This window comes from Archocentrus centrarchus, chromosome 24 (genome assembly GCF_007364275.1).
Source record: "Archocentrus centrarchus isolate MPI-CPG fArcCen1 chromosome 24, fArcCen1, whole genome shotgun sequence".
Lineage (NCBI taxonomy): Eukaryota > Metazoa > Chordata > Actinopteri > Cichliformes > Cichlidae > Archocentrus > Archocentrus centrarchus.
In genome coordinates, this window is record NC_044369.1 from 25,590,620 (window position 1) to 25,603,066 (window position 12,447).

At 41.1% G+C, this 12,447-nt stretch overlaps 1 protein-coding gene across 3 annotated transcripts in view; it reads left to right on the forward strand.

Moving 5' to 3' along the window:
• The first annotated feature begins 5,335 nt into the window (after window positions 1–5,335).
• Window positions 5,336–12,447, forward strand: part of fam49a (family with sequence similarity 49 member A) — a 45,749-nt gene continuing 38,637 nt past the window's right edge. For 2 of the 3 annotated variants that reach the window (XM_030720977.1, XM_030720975.1), the window contains exon 1: window positions 5,336–5,469. The gene's annotated coding sequence lies outside the window, so the exon portion shown is untranslated. Of the gene's footprint in view, window positions 5,470–5,693; window positions 6,012–12,447 lie in introns of those variants that run through there. The other variant, XM_030720978.1, reaches the window with a different exon arrangement.

Here is a 12,447-nt window from a genome sequence, read left to right on the forward strand (position 1 = left end):
CCTGGCAGATCTGAGAGAGGCTGTTTATTGTTAAGATGTGTGTGTGTGTGAATACACAGCGCACTCAGAGAACAGAGGCCAATTAGTGTGACGGCACTATGAGGCACACGGGTGTTGCAAAGAAGTGGAGGACTTAAGCACAGCATTTCATTTCAAATAGCTGTGAGCTTGACAAGAGGGTGAAGCTTGTGTTTGTGGTGGTTTTGCTTTTGTTCTGTTTGGGGTTTTGTGTGTGTGTGTGTGTGTGTGTGTGTGTGTGTGTGTGTGTGTGTGTGTGTGTGTGTGTGTGTGTGTGTGTGTGTGTGTGTGTGTGTGTGTGTGTGTGTGTGTGTTTTCTAAACATTAAGACAGACAGCGCACAGACTAGGTCACACTAGAGGAAATCAAAGTAGGAAAGTAGGTATCTTGGAGCAGCCTGGACTCAGCAAAGGGGCCTTCAGCAAGGCCAGGATCTTCCTCTGGGCTGCCAGTCACTGTTTGAGCTGATGCCTCCATCTCTGTGGTAGTTAATGAGCTACATCCATAAACTGCTCAGGTGCAACCCACAAACAGGTACTTTCTAATTAGTGCTAATTAACAGCCTACACTAATATTTCACTCATACTATTTGTTAGATCACTTAATTTAAAATGATCCAAAAGGCACAAACACATTCAAGAGGTCCAGATCAGTGGCTACAGCTGCCTGCATGAAGCCACCTGTCAAACTGGCCATGCCTGTAACTACTTTACCACTGGCCACATGGATGTTTTTTTTTTTTTAAAAAAAAAGAAAAGATCCACCATAGAGTTATGAAGGTAGAAATTAACTATAGAAAGGAAAAACAGTATTTGTAATATGTTGTAAACATGCTTATTTTATCACTGAATTTGGGCTTTTTAACATAAAAGTCTGAGTATTGACTGAGTTTTGGGGGGAGCCTCCAGTGGCCACTAGAGGAACTGCATTTTTGTTTTTTGTTTTTTGTCATTTTGTTTTATTTTGTAAGTTTCATTTCATTTCGCAGGGTTTGAAGGTTGCGAGACAGTCGCAGCACACTTCAGTGTCTGCTGGGCAACCAAAGGGCTTTTCATTGGTCAGCCGTGGTGACGTTTACAGCTGCTGCACGCTCTCATCTGCATGCTCACACCCTCAAAAATGGAAATACCGGCATACCACTTAACATTTTACTGTTTCAAAATCAGAGTTTTTGGAAGAAACCAACCAGGACTCAAAGCAATTAATTAAGCTGAGAATGTGCTTAATGAGAGCAGAATAAATACATGTTCACGTGCTTTTTTTTTGCTTTTTTTTTTGACGTAAGAGTGTTGCTCAACAGCCAGAGAAATCCACTCTAGTACAGACGCCAGGAGATGAAAAAGAGGAGAGTCGCTGTGCTCTGTGAGACGCCAAGGCCAAAGGGAGAAGGGAGCACTAACACAGCATTTGTTTTTGTGTTTGTTTCCACCCCCAGGGTGTGAATGTTAATGCTAGAATACGTGGTTTACATGCTCTCAAAAAAAAAAAAAAAAAAAACATCTGAAGCCAATTGCATTATGTCACCATATTAAGCGCCTTCTCAACCCCCATCTCGGGACTAGATTAGTGCAAACCATAAACAAGGCTTGGGTGTCCTCGCTCAGGGCCACTATTTGGCTCCAGCGTCCTTCCTCTTCAACTGTTTCCCTCCTGATGCGCATGTTTTGTGCTCACAGACAAACTATTGTAAAATATTTTGTATGTTGCTGCATCATGCTTCAAATAGCATAGAAAAAAAAAAAACGTGTTCCCCACATGTAGCCAGACGTCAGTATGGCTGACACAGTGCTGAAGCACACGACGCATCGCCGTGCACAGACTCCTGCTCAGAGTATTATGGGATTGCGTTTCATCTTGGTCGTATCGCCACTAAATCGAGATCACAGAGCACTGGATTATATTTCACATATATTTCTGTAGCGTCACAGTTGAATGACAGACAGTGTCTGCGTGCGGCTCCTGTTAAATATGTATAAATTCTCGATTCTTGAAGCTCTTATAATAAAGCAAATGTAAGAGTGGAAAACTGCAGGATACTGCTCGCAAATACTCATGAGTCATCAGCCATAAAACGTGATACTTGGAAGTAAAAAAAAAATCCATATCCTAGCATATCCAATATATCCTAATAAATATTAATTACCTGTCATACATCACTGATAAACAGTCAAGATTTTTTTCCTTTCTGTCCAGCTCAGTTTGTAACATATGCAGAGACGGCTGAGTCATCACTGTAGGGAGCTACTGCCCCCCAGAGGTCAAGGTGATTATTATGTTTAGAGGTTTTCTCCTGCAGGTAGTAAACTATTATTCATAGTATAACAGTTACCACTGACCTTATGACTGACCCACTGTATCTGAGCCCTACAGTCTTAGACCGAGTGATCTGCTGTGTTGCTACAAACCAATTCAGGATATCAGGTATTTGTGATGTTGCTGAACCTTGAACTTTTTTATTTCACAAATATCAGAGCGACAGAAAGTCTTTTAGAGGTGACGTCGTGAGCTCGTGTGCAGTGCGTGCTAGAAAAAAACTATATGCACTTAATTTGGTGATTTTATTTAAGTGCTATATGTACAAATTCTTTACATCTGAAAAGTTCATATCTTAGAGCAGTTATTATAACTTAGTTTCCATTGTGTTTGCTTCATTTTTTTGTGTTTAAATTATTCAGTTATCAATGCAATCAATCGTCATTCGTTCTTGTCGCTCATTAATCTCACCATGAGTGGTTTCCCACTTTGTGACAGCTTTGATATTCTAGTGTGAAACAAATAAAACACCAACTGACTTTGAATAATGACAGAACATCTATCATATATGATGGAACATGCATATTATTTGAGCTAACAGAAGCTTCTGGACATGCCCACTCTAGACGCCAAAATATTAACGGACAAGTGCGGGCTAGACTAGAAGCCATAATTAGCTCTGAAATTACATCTTTGTGTGGGGCTGCAGCGGAGTTCAGGTTAATCACGTCTTTTTTTTTTTTTTTTTTGAGTATCAAAAACTGTGAACGAAATTTTAAGGAAAATGAAACGTAAGTTTGTACAACTTGATCTCGTTAATTGCTCTGAGCATTTGGGTTTACAGTGTTCATTTTATTATCACTCTATTACAGCTCCAAGTGTTCAGCACTGATTCTTTTTTTATCTTTTTTAATAGAGATTCCAGTGCAGCAGACGGCCCACTCAGTGCACCCCCAGGACTGATCTAATGCACTGCTGGTACTGCCATTGTTATAGCAGCGCTGCATGAAACCGCCACCAGGTGGCGCTTACAGACTTTTTTTAATTATTATTTGAAGACTCAGTATGGCTCTTTATTCATATAGTTTGACAAATTTATTTTAGATAATTTGTCTTGCTATAATCAGAGGTTGGCACTTGAGCCACAAGCATTTCTTGTGTTTCTTAAGGAAATCTCAGCTTTTATCCTGTTTGGGCGCATGCAGCCTCTGTTGCTGGACTGACACCTCTGGTTAAATACATACACTGAGTTTGGGATGGGTTGAAGCATCAAGTTAAAGTTAGCTGATCCGAAAAGGCAGCCACAGAACATTTTAGTTTAACCACCCTCAGTTTCTCCAATCAGAAACACACCAGAGTGATGAATTTTACTCCTTACATGATCAGTGGGCATCTCTCTGTGCCTTTAGAGAAGGAGCAGGGTCATTTCACAGTTTTCAGTGATTATACACAATGCTATAACTGCCCCTGAGCCCCATGGCCCCATGTACAGTTTGTGCTGACAGACTTCTCTGTTAGAAAATGAAAATTCACTGAATTGTGTTTAAAAGGATTTATTATAACAACTGTGTTCTAATGTAGGAGCTCGTTGGTGTAATATGTCTATACATCATCATCATATTTTCAAACAATACTCAAAAGTGTGTCAGTACTCTCTTTGCCTTTTATCGAGTTTGCCTTTGAGATGAATTTAAAGTGGTTTAATGATATAAAACTCAGCAAAACCAACCAGGATGCCTTCTTTACTTGCAAGTGACACATTTTATGAAGTCAGGACAGCGGTCTCAGAGAAAGCGTCTTAACAAATGCCACGGAGATGTCATGTCGTAACTTCCCCCCCTTTGCAATCACTCTCACTCTGACTTCTTGTATTAAATGTAGCATTTATTAGCAAAATATGTTAAATTAATAGTGTCAGTCAACTGCAGTAGCTCCTGTTTTTCACTATACTTGAGGTGTCATGTCAGTAGTGTTTCTTTCCTTGTCGACCTAAGGTAGCAATACTTTCAGTTTTCACTTCCACTGACCTGCTTCCTGCATTATTTTGTGTCCTCTTATTGTATAACTCACATGATAGCGTGATTTCTGGACAGTATAACATGTGCTGATTGTCCCTTTATTTGCGTAGGTTTGTGTAAAGTTACCAAAGGAGCTATAACCTCTTGACAGCAAGCATTTAGAGGAATCATAAAAGCTAACTGCTCCTTGCAGTCCTGTTTACCCTGCACATAATTAGTGCTGAGAACAATAAACTTTCTCAAAAATCAAGTCCCCAGCATGCGTCGTGGCAGCACACGCAAGATCCTTGCACTGAAAAGACTGTGCTTTTACTGTGGAGCCTTGACATTTGGCTCTGTAGGTGTGTGTGTGTGTGTGTGTGTGTGTGTTGATTTGCCCAACTAAGTGGTCTCTGCTCTAAAAGCCCGTCAATGTTCAAATGTGCCTTTAACTTTAATGCAGACCAATACCATGTGAGCTCTAATTTGTTGACTAGAACAAGCATTTAGAAAAGTCCCGCAAATTTGAAACAGCTTACTCTTGCCTTATTTTAGAATTTAACTTCTAATTGTTTTCATTATCTATTACTGTGTGGTTTATTTGGCTAAAAAAAAAAAAAAAAAAAAAGTTCTTTCTAGTTTACCGTCATATGTGTTCAGTAAAACAAGAAATCCTTACTAGTCATCAAAAAAGTAGGTTTACTCTGTCTGTGCACATTTCAACAGATTTCAAACCAAAATGACTAAGAAGAAACTGTGATGCAGCCACATATCATAATACAGTAGCCTGATGTGTGTGTTTTAAACTTGAACAATGGATAAACTATGAAGCTTTGTTTGTTTACTCATCATGTTTTCATCATGAACTTTCAGTTGGAGACAGAAAAGCTCTGCCAGGCACTGCAGAGGCGAAATAATTTGCCGCATAATGATTGGACAAGAAAAGAGGAAAAAGTGGATTTAATTGGCTCATCCTGTACTGTCCCTAATATTGACCAATCGAAATGCCAGTGGGCGGGGCTTGAGACTGGACTTTTCTTCTTGGGTTTTGTGGCGGCAGAGGGAGGGTGTGTGTGTGATGAGAGCGTTGTTTTCTGTAGCTGCCGGGAACACGCAGAGCTGCCAAGGTCGGTGAAAGTACCGCACACACCAAGACTTCGGTGCTGAACTCAAGCACAATACGACTCCGAGAGACATACCGGTGAGTTCAGAGGTTTGCTCAACTTTTATTCTTGTTTGGTGAGCACAAAGATGTCGGGATTTATGCGCTAACATTACTTGGTGTCGTGCCAAAATGTGTATCCCCGTCATATCAGGGACTGTCAAATGAATTCACATGGAGCAACGGGAGGAAGCGCTAACTTGTTAGCTAATTTTAGCTGCTGGAATTAGTTATGTTGTACCGTAATTACTGTAATAAGTCTTGTCTTGCCATCGCTCTTGTCCTGTTTATATTCCCATATGTTTACTATGATCCCTTTTCCGAGGTTTACTTGTCAGTGGTGCTAGCTAACAAGTTAGCCCCCAAACTTAGCTTGGAGTAATAGTGAAGACGGAGCCACACTTCTCTTGTTTTCCCGTTGGTGGTTTATCGAAAGATATTGTTTGTGCTTTATTTTGATAGCAGATAAATGTTAGACCCCGGTTTGGAAAACAGTTTTAACAACCGTGTTCATGTGAAATCACTGCCTGTTCACTCCTACGTGGAGACCACCGCAGAGTGTCCGGATCATCTTCAGGCAGGTGGTTGGATTAAATTTTTTCCTCTCTGCTGCTGTAATTTCTGATTATTGCTACCGCTTTAACTGTCAGGAGAAAAAAGCCAGTTATAATATGTTTGTGTCCTCAGTCTGCAGCTGATAAAAACAGCTGTTTCTGTCTCTTGACATGACTTATAACGTGGAGCTCTGCTTTGATCCTCTGGGTGTTGTTCCAGTCTATACTTTATTGCTTCCTATAACAACAACAATGCCCCTAGTTGATTAAACCAGTACCTTCATCCATTGCAGTTTTGAGGTGTAGGTGGCGGTACCTAAATTCACTCTACCTTCTCTGAGGAATTAACTAAACATAGTCCAAGAACTGGGTGCAGATCTGTTCACAGTCTGCAGCAGAGAAGGACTGAAAAACCTGTTTGGACTCAAATCGCTCGCTGCCATCTCTAAATATGAAAACCAGCTTGATATGCAAATTTTTGTAGGTTGTAAGAGGAATGTGCTTATCACAACCCTCTGTGTACTGAAATGGCGCTCTTTTGTTCAAGAGGACATACAGCAACAGCTGCACTTCCCAAGGCAGTGTGTGTGTGTGTGTGTTTGGGGGGTGGGGGTGGGGGCACATGTGTGAGTAGATGTGTGTGTCCTGTTTCAGTCAGCATGCCAGGGAGTAATTGCAGCATTTATGGAATGCTGGTTGACTTCTCGGACTTCAGCGTGCTGGACAAAGCTGGTGTGACTGAACCTGATCTCACTTGAAGGAAGTTGAAATGCTTTGCATGTTCGTTGCATGGGCTGGCAGAGCTGTAGTATTCATGCTGAAACTGTGGGGACAAGCTGGGGCACGCCGGGCTTTGTGTGTCCCCAAAAGTAATTCAGCATAATCAGAATCATATATGCTGCAGTACTTCAGCTGGTTCTGTTTGACTCTGGAGCTATTACACTCTGGCTTCCTCTACACTACACAAAGTTGTAGTAGAAAGACTGTTGTTAAGTATGTATATGAGTGCATATTGCTCTAGTGACCAATCTCTGGAGCATCAGAGTGATGCATGCTGTGTTCTGCACACTGGGTGTGACAACAGTTAAACTATACATCTAACAGGCTTTGTTTCAAGCATGTGGCTAAAATAACGGATATGTTGATAAGTATTTGGTTTTCTGTGGTTGTTGTAAACCATTTAACAGATTCTGACATTCCCTTGCAGCTAATATGAGAACATGGAAAAGAGTAGAAGATGTGTCAGACTTTAAAAATTAGACTTGGCACAATGTGAAGTGTGTGTGTGTGGGGGGGGTTGGGTGGGTGGGTGGGTGGGTGGGTGGAACTCTTTTCACCCATCGTCCTGGCAGAACTGCTAGATAGCAGTTTAAAGTCTCAGTTTTGCTCTCTCGCCGCTCAAGGTTTTCTTTGCAACAGAAAAACAGGATATGGTATTTCACACCCTTATGAACAGTGGCATATTTGTGCTTTGTGGTTTTTCAGCCTGTTGTTGCATTACAGATTGCCTGAGGCAAGCACACGGGGAAGCCTCTGTACAACATTACGGTGTTTTTATATATAAAAATATGAAATATGGAACAAAAGCGCTGTCGCAGCTTTTGAAGAGCAACTGTATTTTATTAATTCCACTATGGGGCTCTGAGAGACGCTTTACAAAATGACAATAAAGACACTTCACTACTTGAAAAGGAGTACAGATGTACACGAGTAGCAGATTAACAATAACAATAAAAAAGGTGTCAATGTCAAAGCTAGACCAAAATTACACGTCAGTTTTAATAGAACATTATCTTTAGAAATGGACTGGTTCTTTGATAGCACTTTTCTACTGTACTGGAGCACTCAAAGTGCACAAGCACTCCCCCCCAATTTAAAATTCACACGCACCAGGGAGCAACCCAAGGATACTTTAGCATGCAGACTGAAGCAACCAGGGATCGAACCATCGACCTTCCAATTAGTAGACGACCTGCTCTACCTCCTGAGCTACAGCCACCTTTATGTGGAGTGTGAGCCTTTGTGATTAAACAAATGCACAGGAGAGGCATCGATGTTGCCCTGAGATCTGAGAAATATGCCAAACTGCCATCCTGGTCATAGCATGAAGCAGCAGCAGCAGCTGTTGAAGTGTACCACTTTAGACTGTCTCAGTCTCTTTTAAAGGTAATGTGATATTTGCAGTTTTTTTTTCTGCTCTCAGACTTCAAATGAAACTGCTCACAGCAGCAATTTTTGTTTGCTCGAGTCCAGCTATGAATCACAAGTTGCTTTGTGATACGACGTGAGAAATCCCAAAGGATTTCCTGCTAGCGCTGCACCAGTGCCAAGTCCAATATCTTGAGGCTTAAGCTGTGCAAGCAGTGGGAAGTCTTGTCGTGTCATTATTTCACTGTTGCTTCCAGCCAAGGCCAGCCTGCAGCTTCTGCAGACTGTCTGGCACATTTGATCACACATTTTATTTATGTGTGCCACATTTTGGGCAGAATTATGGTACCTCATTCTGTGTTCATTTAGCAGCGTAATAAGAGAGTAACTGATATGCATGGAGAAAGAAATAGCAAATTTGCATACATTAAGTAAGGTTTTTAGCAGTTCTGAGTTAAATTTGTACTTCCTTTTATGATAAGCAGAGGATTCGTATTAGAGTTGTTAAAGTCATGATTTCATTCAGACTGAACAAACTGGCTAACACCTCAGTTCAGTTCTAGCTACTGTCCTTTAGTGCTGCCCTCTCCTACTGTTATCAACAACTAATCATCCAGTTTACTGTGGACCATCAGCCATTGCTGACTCAGCCAATGCTGCCATCTGGGCTGGAAGAGAAAACACAGCAGATTTCTCCCTGGCTCCAGAGCCTCAGATGCTCAGCTAACAGATTTTGTGTGCTTGTGTAGCTGTTTTCGCATACGAGCTGCAGCTCTGAACTTTTTTTTTTTTTTTTTTAGACCTTGCCCAACAAAGGCGCATGTGAAAGTGTTTGATGCAGATGGAATTAAAATTTGATCATTCCTTATAAAAAAAATCAAGTTACCACCCACTCCCCTCAGATTCAGCTGGGGGGTTTGTGTGGAGTATCATATTTGAGGAAGCCATGCCAAATTTTATTTTGACACTATGAAAGTTGTCAGGCCCTCAAGGAACACAGTGGTGGGTCCAGATTTGGTGCATTTTAAGTTGCTGGATTTTCCCTCAGCTCTTGTACAGAAGACGTGTTGGATCCAAGGCGCACCTCTTCACCGCTGATCACAGTCTGACAATGGAAACTGGACGAGAGTCCAAACTGACAGAATCAGAACATAATATTGTAAGAGTAGAACTGGGAGGGATACTAAAGCAAGTACAGAAGGCTACAAATCTGAGCGTGTTAAAAATGTCTATTTTAATGTGTTATTTTGACAAAGAAGGAATCAAAATGTCGGTTAAAAAGGAGACCTTGCAGATAATTAAACCTTGTTTTTATCAGCCATCTGACCCACATGGTGATATGAGCTTTTATAGTTGTACTATTTGAAGTTTTTATCAGTGTATTATCAGAATATCAAGAGTGCCAATGATTGTTTCTGTTCCTTCACGTCATAGACGTTAAACCTGTGGGGTTTTGCTGTTGAAACTATGATGTAAACCTGATATTGATGCTCAAGGTTGGTCACAGAAAAAAAAACATACTGGAAAAGATTGGGACACTTTTGGAATGAGTGTGAAATTGTTACAGGAAAAAAGTGTTTTTCAGCCCTGAAAATTGAATGTAGTTTCTCTTGTGCTTCAGAAGTTATGAGAGCTCAAACAATGCCCCAAAGCACCAGATTTCGCCCCACCCTCATGTTATTTGAGGGCTTGTACCTTGGGCAAATTTCATAGTATCAACAAAACATTTTTGCATGACTTTATTAAATATCTTAATTTAACTGTACAGACAAATCAGCTGATTGTGAGCAGGTCAGCTCACTGCTTTGAATGGAATCTTTAATGTGCCAGCTTCCCAGTACAAAGTGATGCTGATGTCCAGATCTGCGTGTGTGAGAGGACTAATAGTCCAGGGGTTAGTCAGTGGCCATGCTCTGTCCTGCTGAATGCACACTCTACTCAGGAAGCACCCCTGCATAAAGCAAACTGAGTATATCCAGTAGTGAGAACATGTCTGAAAGATTAGCATCTACTGTGGTGTGCTATAAGTCAGAGAGGAAAGCCTCCCAGTGAGCTCATTCATATTTGTATTCAGGGTTTTTCTGGGATCTAAACTGGTCTTCGGTGGGGTGGGGGGGGGGGGGGTTATACATGTGAGCATAATTGCTGCATATATAGCTATGTTTAGATGAGTTCTGTGTATTTCTCTCCTATTTCTGGGCATTTTATAAGCAACAGTGTACTTTCTACTGGAGTAAAATAACCACAGTCCTGGAGATTTTTGTTTTGCGACCTCTTTGATGGGTGTCTTGGTTTCTTCTATACAGATAAACCCCCATACTTTTGGAAGGAGACCCTCCCATGCCAGAGGCATTGTTCCCTTGCTAAGAATAGAGGTTTTTCTTCTACTTTTATGTATTTTACTTTAAACAAAACCTGGCTGTGATCACAGAAAGCCCACCCACTTGCTGTTTATATCTTCGGTTTTCGAGGGGCAGCTAATCAGAAGGAAGGGGTAGTGAGGTAAAACACCTTGTTTCAGCTGGAGGCTAAACTGAGGGTCGGCACCAAGACCCAGCAGCAGCTGAATGAGGACTTTGAACCTTGCAAAGCTGCTCTAGAGTCCAAGAATGGAATTACCTTTGTATGGAAAGCAAAGGTGGTGGCTCAATTATAATTAGCTGCTTCCGTTTTAGGGTCCTGGTTCTGTGCATGCTTGCTTTCTGTCACACTGCCTTGAGTTACTGCAACACCTTAGTGAACCAGAGCCATTCTCAGTGTTCATTCGTAACACTCATGCTTTTACTGCAGTGACAACTGAGAAATGTCTGCTCTTAATTAAGGTGATCATTTCAGCTTTAATTGAGTGCTTACTGAAACAATGAGCCTTTTCAGGCTCTCAGTTTGGCTTTAGCAAGATGAGTAAATCTCAGCTTATTCTCTTAAAAGCTTAAAATGTTTTTAAAGTCTAAGCCACCAGCGTTTATAGTGTTCACCAGGAATATTGTTCTTCAGCCTCCTGTCTTTGTTACTCAAGTTATTTGTGTGTAGTAGAACGTGGCTGTGTCACAGTAAAATACCAGCTCCAAGTTCCTGTTTTACCCTGAACTACCCGTCTGCGTGTCTCTTTGTCTGTCTGTGTGTGAGAGTAAGTGTGTGTACAACTGTTCTGCCTCATGACCCTGCACACTTCCCACTCACGTTTCACTTTTTATGCTTGCATCCTGTCAGCGTGACAGCAGCTCTCTGAGAGTGTGTTTGCTGTGCAGTTTCACTGCTCTCTCTCTCTCTTTTGCTGGCTGTTGTTCAGCAGTCGTGTTTGTAATGGTCAGTTTTATTATGTTTATTGTGTCTCAGCTGCTCATTTATTAATGATAGTAGGTTTTCTTTGCTTCGTTGTGATGTTTTGTGATGTCCACTGGCATCCTTCTAGTTTTATTTTGAGCGGGAAACTTTTTCTTTATCAAACTATCTCCCATGTCCTATACACAAATCCAGATTTATTAAAATTAGTTTGTTGCTTTGATTATTGTTCAGGGTTTTAGCACCTTGTATTCAGCTTGTTGTTTCTTAGATACTTTTAACCTTATTTATTCTTATAAGAGCTGCATAATGTCTCGTATTAACATGTTGTTTCCGAAGCCCAAGTTGTTGTACAAGGGGTTATTTAAAATGCACACCATATGCCCTGTTGAATTTGTGCAAACTACTTACAACAGTTTGCACAAATTGCTTTGGCAGTTTACTTCGTCCCAAATGCCCAAAAGCATCATATTTTCTGGGCCACTGGAAAATTGGAACGCTTTGGAAAAGGAACTCGAAGCTCAGCTGAAAGTTCTGAAACTGCAAGAAAAGAGTTAGTCAGACCGAGCTGCTGGTGATAGAAGTCCTTGTAGCGAGGGATGTGAGGGATTAGCCAACTGAACGATTAAACTTTGCCACCCTCGTTAATTATTGTCGTTGTTGTACAGCACTGGTTTACTGGTGGGTTTATTGCAGCCACCTGTCACTACCCGATGTTGGAGACTGCAGATTGAAAGCTCCCTTGTCTCCACACTAATGCTTGTAATAGTTGTTGAAAAGGAGCAAAGATTAAGTGGGATATCTCGTATAATCGGCATTATTTGGCTGTGTCAGAAAACTCTGACACGTAACCACTGGAATTACTGCATTGGAGACAAGCATTTAGTTTTATCAAGGAGAGGTCACTGCTGGTGCTAGCCCTGCTAACATTAGTTACTTACTGTTAGAGTGGTTGATTAGTCTAAATTTCCATTTCTGTTTAGCTGCTGAGGAAAGTCCATTATTCTTCTGTAAAGTATTGTTGGAGGACTCA